The 15,176-nt window shown below is 36.8% G+C and overlaps 1 protein-coding gene across 5 annotated transcripts in view; it reads left to right on the top strand.

The window, feature by feature from the left end:
- ACSBG1 (acyl-CoA synthetase bubblegum family member 1) overlaps nucleotides 1-15,176 on the top strand; it is a 48,066-nt gene that overhangs the window by 377 nt on the left and 32,513 nt on the right. The window lies entirely within an intron of this gene.

Here is a 15,176-nt window from a genome sequence, read left to right as displayed (position 1 = left end):
GCTTTTAGTCACTAATGTCCTGATTTTATGTAAGGCTGCCTGATTTTAGGCAAAACTTCCGTCCTCCTCTCCTGTAAATTCAATAATTTACACGCGGCTTTGCGAGAGTCTCCTGAGCCGCCTCGCAGGGAACTTGTTGAGCTGTTGTTCTGGGTTCCCGGTGCAGCGATCCTCGGTGTTTTGGGCGCTTTTAAATTAACTGAGCCTGCGGTGTGACCTCCGCTTTATATTCTTCCGTTATTCGGCCTCTCCTTGAGCCATCCTGCCTGGAATAGTTCAGAAACCTGGGTTAGTTTTCATCTTTCTCCAGGCAACCAGAGACCTGCATCAATTATTTACTGCACAAATGAAACAAGGATGTAACTGGTACTGGTACGGGAGTCGAGTAAAGGCTCATTTCAATGGAAAAAGACAAAAAGAATCAATGCAGAATATCTCAGCTGAAAAATACAATACACAAAAGATGTATGAAGTAAGAACAGATTTTGTTCAAGTTAAAGAGTAATAGAAATGCTTGCAAACTTTTTTATTTCAGTGGAAAAAAGACCATCCTGTGATTTTTGCAACCCAAAGATTGCAGCGTTCTGTCAATTACAGCAGAACTAAAAAGTTAAAATGACCATTAAAAAGACTTTTCATTTCCAGTGTGGACTATGAATGTGAAAGTCTTACGGTTTAAAGATCTAGGGACATGATAATGTAACTTTTTACTGTATTTCAAATAAATATTATCAGAAGCCCTAATTAATGCAATCTGGTCTTTATGTACTCCTGCTTATATTAAGATTGTAGACTTATTAAAGAAAGGGGAGCAAATCCACAGAAAAATCAAAATATCATTGAAAGGAACAGTTCAAACCACATAAAAAACAGTGTTGGTAATTACAGTTTTTTGCAAGCATAACTATCAGCAGCAAAATACAAATTTATGTATTTTGCAATTATGAAATTATATTGACAAGTAAATGTAGAAATTGTTTTGTAAAATAATGCCAGAATGTAATTTGTTAATTTGTAGATTTAGAAGCGTATACTTTTTTGAGGAAATACCACTTTATTCTTGTGATGGTCTTCACCTTTAAAATAAATAAGCTATAATGCTACAGTCCTGGAGATAATATTCCTGTTTAAGAATAAATGATAAATCTGTTAATAGCTTTACTGCAGCTGAATGTTTTAGCAGGTAAGAGAGTTTGTAAGCACAATGAAATTCACTGGGAGCTGAATTGCAAAGGTCAATTTAAAATAATTGTAAAGAGCCAACGTATCATTTCTGTGAGTAGAAACCCTCGTATAAGTATATATACATATTGGCAAATATAAACATAGAGTTGTGGGTAGTTTCTTACTAGCAACAGCTGTTAGTAAGTACTCTGCCAAAAAATTCACTGGTATGTGTCTTTGCTGGAGAGGATTGGTCTCCTGCTTTGTTTACTTTCTTTTCATTTTATCAGAGTGAGCTATCAGGTTGTATTTGCCTACAGCTTTGTCTTCAGTATCAGGTATTTATTTTCTCAGTCTTGGGTTCCAGTTGGGACACCCAACTCCTTATTTATTTAAAGAATTGGTGGGAAAAGTGGTAAGGTAATAGTGTTTTGGATTAGAGTAAATACGGGAGTTACCAGTCCACCAGTCTCCTTTTCATCATCACCTGCACCTCCTGCATCCCTCTCGTCTGAGAACTACCGTCGTGCTGATACCTGAGGGGAATAGGATACTACTGTAGCTCTCCAAAGCACAATGTTTCCTATTTACCAGTACTGTATTTATGGAACGGAGATTCCTCAATAGCTGATTTAACTACATGTAACTTCTCACAATTAGTGATACATGTAATGCATTCCTTAAACACGCAGACATACTATTCAGCAATTACAGCACTGGTTGCGTTTATCTACTTGACTAACCCAATGATGGGGTGTGTACATGCCCCATTTATGTTTCTTTTGCTACACGCCTTGCCTCCTCAAGGCTGTGGTTGTTCCTAATCAGCAGTTGCTTACCTGTTTCTCAGATGACCAGCTGATCTTTACTCTTCTTCCCCTCCTGCTGCCTTGTAATATTGTGAATCACCTCCTCGCTTTTTACTTGCCAAGTACCGAATTTGCATGTAGGTGTAAACAGAAAAAACAAGCAGAGAAGTTCTGTTCTTTGCAAGTAGGCAGGACTGGGCTGGGAGTGGGGAACACTTAGCTCCTACTGCCTGTTTCATTTAACCGCCAGAGGACTCTGCGTTCGCCTCTAGAATGGGTGTTCTCACTGCTAGCGCAAAACAAACGCTGCCTCCCGCCTGGCCTGTGGCACATACAGCATCTTTATGTGCTGCAACCAGTATGTGTTTATCTGTATCTCTGCTGTATGAAATGCTCTTAAATAAATCTCCTTGTCTGTATTTTCTTCTTTTATCTGACCATATACCATAAATTATGGCTTCTAAACTGCCAGGCTGTTACTGCAAGCAGCGTCTCAGAGACCAAGAGGTAAGAGTACGATCTGCTGAATTGCTGCTATGGTTTCTTGCAGCACTTCTGGGGTTTTTTGGAAAGAAGCTCAAAAACTAGCATGCTTTTGTTGTTGGCACTCAGACCCAAGGAGCTTTGTGCAAATTTTTCTGGTGTTTTTCTGATTTGATTGATTAGAATTGATCTGATTTTTTTCTGTATATTGTTGTGAAACAATTCCCTAGAAAGCACAGTTCACTGTTCTTAAAAGCAAAATGAAATTCCTATTGCTGTGGCATGACCAGTGAGAGAAAGCATTTTTAAAGAGAGTTTGCTACTGAAAATTTACTTGAAATAGTAATACATGCAGCTGGTTATGCTTGTGGTTAGGAAAGTGAGTTTTGTGGCATAAACTGTGTTTCTCCTGACAAATGTACATGAAGTAGTCTTTCTGTTTTAGTGTAGATATGTTGATTGGGTAAGGATAGAGATTCTCTTCGGTTCTGTAAGTACAGGGTGACACAGCTGGGGTAAAAGTTACACTTTTTTATCTGAATTCCTTCATAAAGAGTGTGTGTGTGAGTTTAAATAGGCATAGCTTGGCTGGGGCTTTTCCTTTTGGAATCTGCTCTCATTATTTGCTGCTTGGCCCAAGTTAGCATAAATTTGTTGATCTTTAAGATATGCTCTGAGACTCATTTGTTTAGTAAGACTTAATGGAGGCACAGCCAAAATGATAATGTAAAGAAATATTTGGGTTTGTCATTAGTTGATTTTGTTGCTTAGAATTTTGCTTGAACTCTGAAACTTACTGTAGTTCAAGAATAAGTGCTGAGCTGGTTATATTTTTATTTTAGTTTAAACATTTTAGAGACCAAAATTTCATATTTAATTTTATAAGAAACTAAAAAAATATGAAAGTATTTTGTGTAAAAGTTGTATGTAATCACAGTAAACGGAAATAATAGTCATTCAGGAACATAGCAGATAGAGAGTTGGTATTAGTAGCAAGCTGAAAAACTGCCAGGCTCTAAGAGGACTGATTTGAAATACCTAAAAAAGATGAAAGTGGTGCCATTTTTATGAAGGAGTGTCATAAAGTCTTTGAAGTAGAAACTGTAAAGGTAGTAGACATTTTGCTTTTTTTTTTGGCTGGCTGCTGGAAGTCCAGAATAACAGTAGGACTGACAGTTTAACGTCACACTTCTAACAGAAAACACTGTTTTACACTAATATGTTTGTTACCAATTAAAGGATTTAAAAATATGGGCCAGTAACTGAGTTGTTGGATACAGTTTTGTTTTGTAATGCGAATCAACAACCTGCTTGAACTAAACGGGATGAGCAGCTAGGAACATCCAGAATCGGCATGCTTCACCATCTGTTTTAAAGAAGCGCAAGTTTCACAGCAAAGTGTGAACACGCTTGCCTTACAGGTGAAGAGGTGAGGGAGCGCGGCTTTATGTAGTTTCGTGTTGCCGCAGCAGCAATGTGATTTAAGGCCGAGCTGTCCTGTCCTGAACATGAAGGGGTGCCCTACACTCCGCCCACGCTGAGGCTGATCTCTGCATTGCAGTTCAGTTGGTTACTGACCATAGTAACAACATAGCTTTGTTTTGGCATCTGTAATATTTCTGTTTGGGATCTTGTGACAGTGCAAATTTGCAGTGACAGTGTCTTTAACACAAAGCGTCAGTCACTAATTCCTCAAAGGTACCAATCATAATTGTACAGCAAAGGACATAAACAGTACATGGGCTTTATTCGTCTCTAAAAATTACCCTCATAACTTTGTGAGCTTGTCACAGCCCAGAAATGTTCACCTATAACTGGAAAGAGCAGCCTGTCCCACTGCAGAAGTTCGGTCTGAGTCTAATGCAGTCCCATGCAAGTTGCACGCTGATAGATATAGGCGTGAAAGAAAGTGACCATGCTAATAGCATCATGTAAACTGCAACTTGTAAAATGATCTGAAGGTGCAGATTGTTCCTTACTGAACACTGCATATGTTGGCCTCACTTGCTAGGATTTATTATTTAAAACACAAAGAGTACCTAGAAGTATTGTACCAAAGCTTCACAGGCAAATTCAGTGCAGAACTTTTTATTACAGTATCCCATTCATTCATATCTCTTTCATTTCAAATTGTATTATATAGAATCAAGCAATTTCATATGGTGCAATATACTCTGAAATAAAATACAAATCCTTATAGAAAATTAGACTAAACTGGTGTTTACTAATCTTACATTAATCTGTTCACTATGGCTGTGTTTATAGTGCTAAGTAAAACAGTCTAGAGCATGTTTTCTGGCCCTGAGGCCAAGTGGCACGGTACAGCTTGTATCCCTCTCTACCTCCTTCAAACAGGGTAGTGATTAACTTCGTCTCCCAGGAACAGCCCCTGGCCTGGGTTATCCCCTGTATCCCCAGGCATGATGCAGGGAAATGCCAGTTGGCACAGACCAAAACTGTCCCAGGGAAAGTGCTCGCAGTGGGTGGCTTGAGCCAGTGCTTGAGCTGTTCCCTGGATCTGTTTCATTTACTAGTACAGAAGTAGCCTAAGTGGCCAAACTAGGCTTTCTTACATCCTGGGAAGTAGTTTGTGTAGTCATCTGTAGAAACTCAATATATGACAGGCCAGGTTTGGTGAGCAGAAGTTAATGAAGTGCTGGTAGTTGGGACACTAGTGAAGTGAGTGCTTGGCCATTACGGTACTGGGTTGCATAGGTATCACTGACTTGAAGGCTTTTCCTAATGTAATTAATCTGCATTTTCTTTAAGAAAATAACTTTGCTTAATGCTCTCTTTTGAAACTAGAGTTAAGAAAAGCAGAATAGCTTCAACTTCTGTGAACTAATTTGCTAGAAATCTTGGCAAAAGGGAAGATTTGCATCTTAAAGCATTGTAAACTCATTAAAATTCTTCTCATGGATAATTAAAGAAAACTGAATTAAAAGGAAAGTTTACCAGTAAGCAGCTCACGGGCACTGCGACATTTCAAGCATGTTAAAATCAGAGAGAAATAGCTTTTGTAGCAGTAGTCTCCTCCTCTTGTATTACGTCTTTTTTTTTTGAACAAATAACCAGTTATTGTTGGTTTCTTCAGTTGTCTAAGTCGCTTATTTATGCCTGACCCACACAGTTCTTCAGCATATTTGTGACCAGCTTTAGAGGGTTTGTCAGCATGCCTAACAGTGGAGAGATCCTTACGAAAAAATTACAAGATGAAAATGCAATGAACATTACAGAAAGCTATGAAACCAGGTAAAGTAGCTTAAGTATTTATAAAAACAAACTAATTTACCAATTTTTCACAACTTAAGCTCTTCTACTACTACCATTCAGTTCCACAAAAACCTTATCTGTCTAATCCTAACTTTATTATCTAATACAGAGTAAGTAGTGCACTTTATTGAGGCTAGAATGAAAGAAAATTGTAACAAAGAGTCTAAATTCATTCATTCTGTTCTAACTTCTAGTATTGCTGTAATTCTAATAGCATTATTCTATATGGACTATGTTGTTTGCATCCTACTTGCATATATCTAATTGCATGGTGTTCATTTTATAGCACAGAGGTTCATAGTCCCAGAAATGGGCTCTGCAGAAGTTTGTGTATAGCAGTTTTGGTAACAGAGGTATGTTTAGCTCCCATGGTTCAGCTGCTTACAGCTTAGCAAATACGTGGAATTCTGGCTGAAAATCCCCAGCTGAAAACACTGGTAAGCTACTAGACTCTTATACTTCAGTAAATTAAATGATTAATGGCTTTTCAAGCATGCAGTGAGATTGCAAGCACTCTCAAACATCCAAATATAGCAAAGTTCAGGTAGTCCAGAAAGAGAGTCACGCTTCTGTACCATCCATTCATGTGTATCTGGTGGTAAGAGCGACATTTAAGACTCTGAAGTTCAGTATCAGTTGCTCTGCACATATTACCTCTCATCTAATCCACTCTGAATGTGGACTTTCAAAATTACCCTAGTTGCAGCTATGGAATTGGATCTCTCTTCCCTGGTGAATTTTAAGGAATAAGCCTTAGTTGATGATTTGCCCATCCCTTAGTCAAGTGGTTGAGCATCTTCTTCCCATCAAAGGCAACAAAATTTAAACAAGCACCTGACCCATCTTTTACAACAGAGGGTGGGGAGGAAAGGTAAATGCCTTCCTCAGACTTTTAACGCAGGTTTATTTATTTTAGATCACAAGTCTCTTTTCTAGAATGATTTCAGAAAAAAAAACCCAACAACTTAATTTTAGAAGAGTTTATCTTAGAGGAGTTTTGTTACCTTTCCAAGGGTAAGAGAAACCTTACTGGCTGCTCTCTCTGTCTTAGGCAACATAGAAGGGAAAAAAAACTTCCTTTCTCCTGTTACTCCATCACTGGAATGGTTTCTTCTATTACAGAAAGCTCTCCTCTCTTTCTAGAGTCTTTGGAAAGATGTATTTTAAGAATAGAGCAAATCTCAGGGAAACACTTTAACTTCTTAGTTTGTCAATATTGTTGAGTACTAATTATCTGTCCCCACAGACTGAATTACCACAGCAGGTAGATACTTACTTTTCTGTTAAGTTAAATCTAACTTCATATTTGTTTAGGTAACGACTTGCATGTTGTGTCACTTAGAAGTTTTACTTGACCCTCTCAGGTGAATGGTTGGTTGGGTCCATTTTCATCATTATGGTTTCTTCTACTCTGGGCTTTATTATCCTGGATAAGCCCACACTGTCCTTAGGAGCTAACTGTAGATTAACATTTTGTGGAAAAGAAAAAGGTTTTAAAAATCTTCAAAAGTTTTTGGATGGATTTTTTGCTTCTGGAGTCTTAAAGTAGCTAAAACTAGAATTGTCATTTTTGTTTAATTTGCAAAAAAAAAAAAAGCAGTTTATAACTTTGATCAGTATAGACGTATATGTGTATTGATTCATGAAAGTTATGATTTCGATAAATTAGTGATCACGCCTTTATTTTAGTCAATGCATTGTTCTACTTAAGACATATTTAAGCAGAAAAAGGTTTCAAAGTTTTCATTATAAAAAAATTGCTGAAAGAGAATTTAAAAAAAGACAGTCGTTTGCAACGACATTAAGGTACTGCTATAGTTTAAGCTTCCTGTATTTTGTTTTAAAAAGGTATTTAGCATATGCTTTGTTTCTGGTTTGCTATTGAAAGGATATGACAAAGACTTGAGCTTCAAATACTGTTGATGCATTCAAAGTCTTTGGAATAAGTACTTCCTTGTCATTATTTTTGAAAGTGTCGATGAATATTTATTGTCCTGTCAAGCAGTGTTGTCCACCTGGAGTGGTTTGAAGTTAGGTAGCAAATTTTATATATTTACTTTGTATGCTGGAAGCGGGATTTCAGGTGGAACAACAAAGAAAATTAAGATTCTAGCAAAATGAACAGAGGAAAAAAGATCTTTTATAAGGTTGAAATTGAATCAGTTTGACCTCAAAAATGAGGAAGAGAGGAAATAATGAGTTCTGTATGAGCTAACTTTATTGCATTGCCTGCAAATAGGCATATAGAGGCAATTACTAGAATATTTCAGCTTCAGGGCTGGATTTTTGCTGTGTAGGTCAGAACAGAGCAAGAAAATCTGTACCAAGGTCAGTGAAGGGTTGTACTACACTCCCAACTGCTGAATAGAGCCTTTTTGCCTAAAAATGCGGATATATTGTTCATTTCTTCCCATTCACCCACATAGTTCTCAGCTATCTGTAAAACTCATTTGCTCACCAAATAAAATGGCCTAATTCTTGAAGATATTTAATCATAACAAAAGGAAAGAAAAAAAAAAGATTGGAGTTTTACTCTTTGCTAATAAAGATAGGCTTTACTGGAAGTATGCCAACAATAGCATATACTGAAATAGGTCTCAGCTGTTAACTTTGTACTTTGTTCTTTATTAAGCTTTTGTGTTACTTTTAAATATATATTTGTATGGGGAAAAGTTACATTAGTAATTTGAGAAACTGGTTTAGTATATTCTCTGAGAGCAAATTGCTTGTCAGATCAGCTGACCCTTTTTGTGAGAGTAGGCACATATCTCAGCTGATGTGTGGCCCCTTTATAAATCTCATAAGGACATGAAAACTAATTAAAGACTGAATCTAACCTGTTCTTTGAGAACAATGAACAGGGAAATTTTAAATAGAACCAATAAGGAATATATTATAATATTGCCCTAAATTAAAAAGGGGAGTAATTAGTAAATAAGGAGACTGGTTAGAGTAGACAGAAATGCCCCTGTAAAGTAGGAAGTACTAAGAGGTGAGGACCTCTTGGGACTCTCTTTACCTTGCCAATAGGAGGTAAGAAGAAGAAAGTAGGAAGGTAGGAAGAATTTTGCATGTAATACAAAATTAGGATTTTAATGGTGTGTCTCATTATCTTTTTTTCCTTATATGGTGGAGAAGGAGAAAGCATCATTAAAATGTCTTATGTAACAATTCCCAGCTTCTCACAGTCTGGAGATGTCATGTTTGCTCTCTATTTTGTGAGTGTTGGTCACAGGTTTCTATTTAGCTGATGAGCTGTCGAAGCTTTGGTACTATGTTCTTATGTTGATTTAAGTCAGAGTGACTTCACTGTCTAGAATTCTAGGACATCTTCGTGATTCTAAATTTATTCTCTTACCCTCCCTCTTCATCCTCTCCCCAGATTTCTCTTCTAAAATACCAGATTCAGCACTTGCAAGATGCATGGGGAATTGGGAAAGAAGAATTACTCAGGAATGGGATCCACATGATGATGTTTAGTTTCCAAAGTTTCTGGGCAGAGTGTCAAGATCATTAAAGTTTTCAGAGGTCCCCATAGGTAATTTAACCCCTCGCTTTTTGCTGCCAAAAGATTTGTCAAATGATTACTTAAGGATTCATTCTTGTTTTAAAATGCCACGGTGAGCTGTTGAAAATACTTACCACCTAATGAAAAGTACTTTGGAATGTGCATGTGTAGACCCAAATAGTACTACCTAAAGCAACTCTAATGTGGATTAGCGTTAGTGGAATGTATATTGCTAAGGTGTCCTGGAGAACATGTAACAAAAGCTTAGGAAAAAAAACAACGTTGCCATTGATAGAAAACTGAAATAATTATTTATGACACTGGTCACAAAGAATGAGGAAGCCAAAGATACACACTGATTGAAAGAAGGATTTTTTTTTCACCTGCTTTATTACTGAGTACTTAAATAAGCAAACAAACAAGCCTTATGAGTTAAGAGGTAAAATTCATCAAGTAGTACTCAGAAGAAGCAAGCAATGAAAAACGAAAACAAAATTAAGAAGTTCTGCCTTGACAAAAAACTGCATGTTTTCCAGTTTAGCCTCATTTTTGTGAATTAAATAAGATTCATATTTAATCATTGGGAAAGCCTAAGGCAACAGAAATATTTGTTTGACAAAGAAGTACTTGTACAAATAAGGATTTGCACAGGTTGCTCATGAAGATAAATGCATATTACAAAATATTTCTTTGGGTAAGGTAACCAGAGAGAAGAGTTTAATTATAAGGTGGAAACTCTGTTATAAAAAAATATGTAGTGACATGCTTACTGCCACTTGAAAGTAGCCCTGTGGGTGAGCTTGTAAATGAGATGTAGAGAAACAGTTGAGTAGATTGAGGAGCTACGCTGCTTTGGATCACAGTGTGGGCAAAATACAAGTGAGCCTTCCTAAGAGCTACTGAGTCTGGAAGCAGTGCTACGAGAGCATTCCCACGAGGAGCTGCACGGATCACTTTTGGAAAAAAGCATGTAAGTGACAGAGGAATTGTGTGCACTAGGAAGACCCTATAACCAAGAGATTCCTCATTATTGGCTTATGCTCTTTGTCTTAGCCAATCTGCAGAAAAGTTTAGTTTGAGAAGAAGAAAGGAAGAACAAAAATCCTGCAATAGCTTATAATAAAGCTTGAGAAGTTAAGCAGGCAGGAACTGCAATATTATGGTTGACCATCTAGCCTCAACTCTGCACCTTAAACATTGCTGATTCATTTAAAATTAAGCATTACGTTAATCTTGATTTCTTTGATAACATATGAATGCAGTGTCTTCGACAGAGAACATTTCCCATAAGGTAAAACAGAATAAAATTAATTTCCGCACACAGAGCCCGTATAGTACAATGTTACCCAGGAATGAGGTAAGAGTCAAGACGGTGTGCAGTGGGAAAAGATGCTGTGTTAGAAATACCAGGAGAGGGAGGAGGAGATGGTAGCTTCACCTTGAATCCCAAGAGGGTGGGTCTGGAAGCTACAGCAGTGGACACTGTATGAATGCAATCTGAATTACTGACAGTGTAGCTGTAAGAAACTGTTTATTCAAACCTTTTTTGGTGAGCAGTTGTGAATGTGATTTTGAGGTTTTGGTACTTTGACTTGGTGTATGTATTTAAAGGACTGTGACTAAATATCCTGAAATTTAAACAAATAGTTGTAGTGAATAACATAATTAACAATATACATATGTAGTCATCATCTGATAAACTGCATGTATTTTTGCAAGTTTATAGAAAGCTGTTTATTTTTTTTACTTCTAATATTCACTGTAGAGGGCCTACTGGTAGAAATTAAACGTTTACAAAACTACAGAAGTTGCAAGATAGTGACAGAGAACAGGAGAATGGGAAGAATAAGAGGTTTCTGTTCATTTGTCACTATACACGATGAGTTTAACAATTTCCCCTTAAATCTCATGATAATATGACTGCTGCATAATAGTGTTCATATTCCCTTGGTACAGTTTTTAATCTTATGAAGCACTCTGCAGAATTAAGGCCAAATATATTGAACCCTACAACAGAAAGCACCTAGTCTTTAAGTTTGAGAGATAAGATTTTAACTTAATTATACATGACAATCATCTACGTATTCCATGTATTCTATGTATTCTATTATCGAAGAGAAAATTTCTGCAAAATATTTTTGATCTCCATAGAAATAATTGGGTTATTAATTTAATAATACTGACTCTGTAGATTCTTTTCGGTTTTATTCTTAGTATTTTCACAAGATTTACTTAGAGGAGAGATTTTAGAAGACAACAAAAGATCTGACTGTCTCTGACCTGGGATATGAGATGTACTCAGAAATTTCAGTTACTGAAAAAGAAAATCTGGAGCGTATGGAAGTTAAAGACCATTTCCAGAGTCCCTTGAAATTAAAAATTTCTGGAAATTACTATCACAATAAGTAGTGCCATTAATCAGGCACTCGGTATCATTATGGTAAGAGAAGAATCAGAATTTTTCTAATGTTTAAAATTCAGAAAATGAGTACTGCCATTTCATAATGATAAAAGTGGAGAGATTTAGCTCTTATATAGAGTTTCTGTTGTTTCTGTAAGAAATGGTACTGTATTCCTTTGAGTTCATCAAATACGCTCAGTTTAAAACATTCTTTTTTTAATTGTTGTGCCAGCAAACTCGGATCGGATGCTTCTCCTTTAGTGAATCATCACTAGCAGTGAGGACTCCAGTTCCATCCGTTGTGTTGTTTTACCGTTATAACATCAGTTGCATATGCAGTCCTTGCGCTGGGCCGCGGAGGTAAAGCTAGCTAGAGCTGTGGCAGTCTTGGAGGGTAGACAAAGAAGGCAGAGAAAACTCGCCCCTTGCTAACCTGCTGCAGAGATTGTTCGAGTTCTTGCTGTTTAGGTTAGCCTGACATGTGAGAACAGCTACAGTATGGAATAACATCTCAACGGCACAGCGTGGTGGTGGTAGCTGCAAGTGAGTTGTGCTAGTTTAGGATTTACCCCAGACCTCCGGATAAGCTGCTCAGCTTGAGTATGGTCTGCCTCCGTCTTGGATGAAGTGTGTCTGTGTCTGTCATTCAGGCAAATGAGGTCTGACTTGATAGAATGGTACCTTGAACTTAAATCCCAAGTTATGTCAGGATATATTGTGCCATTCAAAAAACATTCCTGTTAAAGGAGCTTTACGAAAGTACATTTGATTTATTTATACCTGGTCAGCACTGTGTAATTTGTCCCAATTGGCTTGCTAAAGAGACTCCCACTTTCAAATCCTTTGTGTGATCTTTCTAGAGTTTCTCTGTATTATCTTTGGGATTTGTTTTTTTTAAAGCAAAAATCAGATGCAGAAAATCCACTTTTAATTGGCAGTTGGATTTGGGAATGTGCTGTCCCTATACTAATAACAATAAATAAATTCTGCAGAACCTCAGCCTTAATAATAACTTGGGCAGTCAAAGTCCAAATTTCCAGAGCATTTTGGTTTTGATGGTGCATCTCACCATCAAGCCGTGTTTTTGCGGTGCATTTTCTCCCTGGTGCAGTATGCTCGGTAAGCTCTTGAGTCAAGCAGTCCCACGGAACTCTGCTCTGTTCAGATTTACTTGAACAATTACAGGTAACATAATCTTCCATGGCTCTTTGCCTAGTTTCTTAAAGGCATAATTTCTTACAAAAGCTAAAAGGAACAAATGGCATCAAAAACTTACTATTTCACTCAGCAGTGATGGTTCTGAATACACAAAAGAAATTGTTGAGGGAAGGACAATATTTCTTAATTGCACTTTCAGAGCAAAAAAACCTCTCAAATTGATTATTTAGTCCCTAGAGGCAGGTAACAATTAGTTTGCATGTGGTGTTACTAACTTTAACACTCCTGAAGATCTTAGTTGCACAGAGCTCCTCATACAACATTTGCATGTTGAAGCATTACCGAAGCGAGTCCATGAGTTTAAACTTGTTGATTTTTTTCTACTATATTGATATTGTTAAGGGAACATAATGCAAAACCAAGCAGTATATTATACCAGACAGATCAGAATTAAGCAAACTAAAGACATTTTAATGGGGTAAAATTGTTAATGATGATTATTAGAAGTTTTGAGTCACCTTAAGGGAGGCTTTTCTGATATACTCCTAATCAGATTTGTGTTCTTCTGAAAACTTTTTTGGTGTTTGTTTTCTGCAAGAGTAACCTTCAGTTATCTTTTGACTGAGACTTTGTTTTTCCACAAAATAATAAAAATTTAAAAGCTGTACTATTCAACAGATATTTAAAGGAAAAGGTTGCATTGGCTGTACATATTTCTAAACATCAAATGCAATTTTTCTTTCAAATATGAAATATTTCAATAACTATTAGAACTATTAACTATTTTGAGACAAACACATATTTTATAATGGGTTTAATTGTTTTGTTTTATTTTTATTCCCAAATGTATCTTCCTGGTCTGTCATTCTCACTGGGCAGTCCCATTTCATAAAGTCACTATTTTCACTTCTGGCAAACACAAATTTACCTTTCAAAATAGTTTTATAGTCTAATCCCCCTCTACTTAAGTTACTCAGTTTCTCATCAACATCCGCTTCCAGCCTGCCAGTGATTGTATTTTCATAGCTTAACCCTCGGCATATCGGACAAGTCCTTTCACGTTTTGTCCCATAATGCCATTATAGGACATAATGGTGAGCGAGGAAAAAATGTCACAGTCCAGATGAATAACAAAGCCTTCTCGTTTTCTCATTTTCCTTCTGCTGCTTTCCCAACCTGTACCGCTGCTCTGAGACATTGAAGACTGCAGCATGGTGGGAGCAAGGGAGAAATCGTCGCTTCTGATGGGTGAAGAGAGTTTAACATGTCCTTCACAGTTTTCCCTGATATGCTGCTTTCTTGTCCACATTTTATGTCTCATCCTGCAGATTAAGTTCTTCAGAGCATACCTTGTCATGTGCTAAATTATTGTATAAGCAATCTAGCTTGGTTAAAGTTTTCTTAGAGTATAATTTCATTGTGAATGACAAATAATAATTTCCAGGCGTGTCCCACATGTAGCTACTCAACAAAATGGTGTTGTAAGTACAAGATACAAAATAATTTTTGACATAGGTGGCAAACAATAGGACCAAATGCTGACTCTGGGCTGTGTGAAAAACTGCTTTTGAAGTTGCCTATTATTTATATGGCAGCTGGGAGAGGCATTCTCTGGATTATTTTTTTTCCCTACATTTTGAGTTAATTTATCACACTGTAGAAGGGAAAGACTTCTTCAGTTTCCCTCAGGATTCTTCTGTTGTACTCGTTCAGAGGGAATGAAGATGATCCAAACTTGTTCTTGGCCTGTGAAGACTGTTTCCTACCCCTTGATCTATTAAATGAAGTCAGCTAAATTAAAAAAAGCTGCATGCTGAAGCCTGTAATGGAAGGAAAAAGGTTTCTTTCCATATGTTTGGGCTACTGTTCTTAATTATGGCTAGTTATAGGCATTACAAATTTTAATTATGCTGTTTGCTGTATCATATGATTTTTTTAATATGTAAGGATTTTCATAAATAGCATTATGTATTTTAGCAAACTGTAGTGATTGCTCTGAATGAAAGCAATCTGGTTGCTTTATGCAGCCAGTCATTTCCAAATGCTCAGTGATGGCTTTGATTTCTTGCTCATATAATCCTTTGTAGTCTGTTACCTTACAGACTTTCTGTTTTGAGTTTGTATTATCTGTGTGTTAAACTTTGCTGGGTTAATTTCACCAAGAAAGGTTAATTTCATCCATGTGATAATGAAAATCTGTTGGTTTTGCAAAGTTTTTGAGAAATATTATCTCATTATTATTTGGAACTAAATCTCCTTCCTTTCCTAGCCTTAAAAAAGACCAACCTCAGACCTTCAACACGTATAAACTGTGCAAGTTTGCGGGTACCATGATATTAATACACTGGCAGGATAGTCAAGGATAAGACTGATCATTCGT

Source organism: Apteryx mantelli, chromosome 15 (genome assembly GCF_036417845.1).
Source record: "Apteryx mantelli isolate bAptMan1 chromosome 15, bAptMan1.hap1, whole genome shotgun sequence".
Classification (NCBI taxonomy): Eukaryota; Metazoa; Chordata; class Aves; order Apterygiformes; family Apterygidae; genus Apteryx; species Apteryx mantelli.
This window is presented reverse-complemented; position numbering and strand designations above follow the sequence as displayed.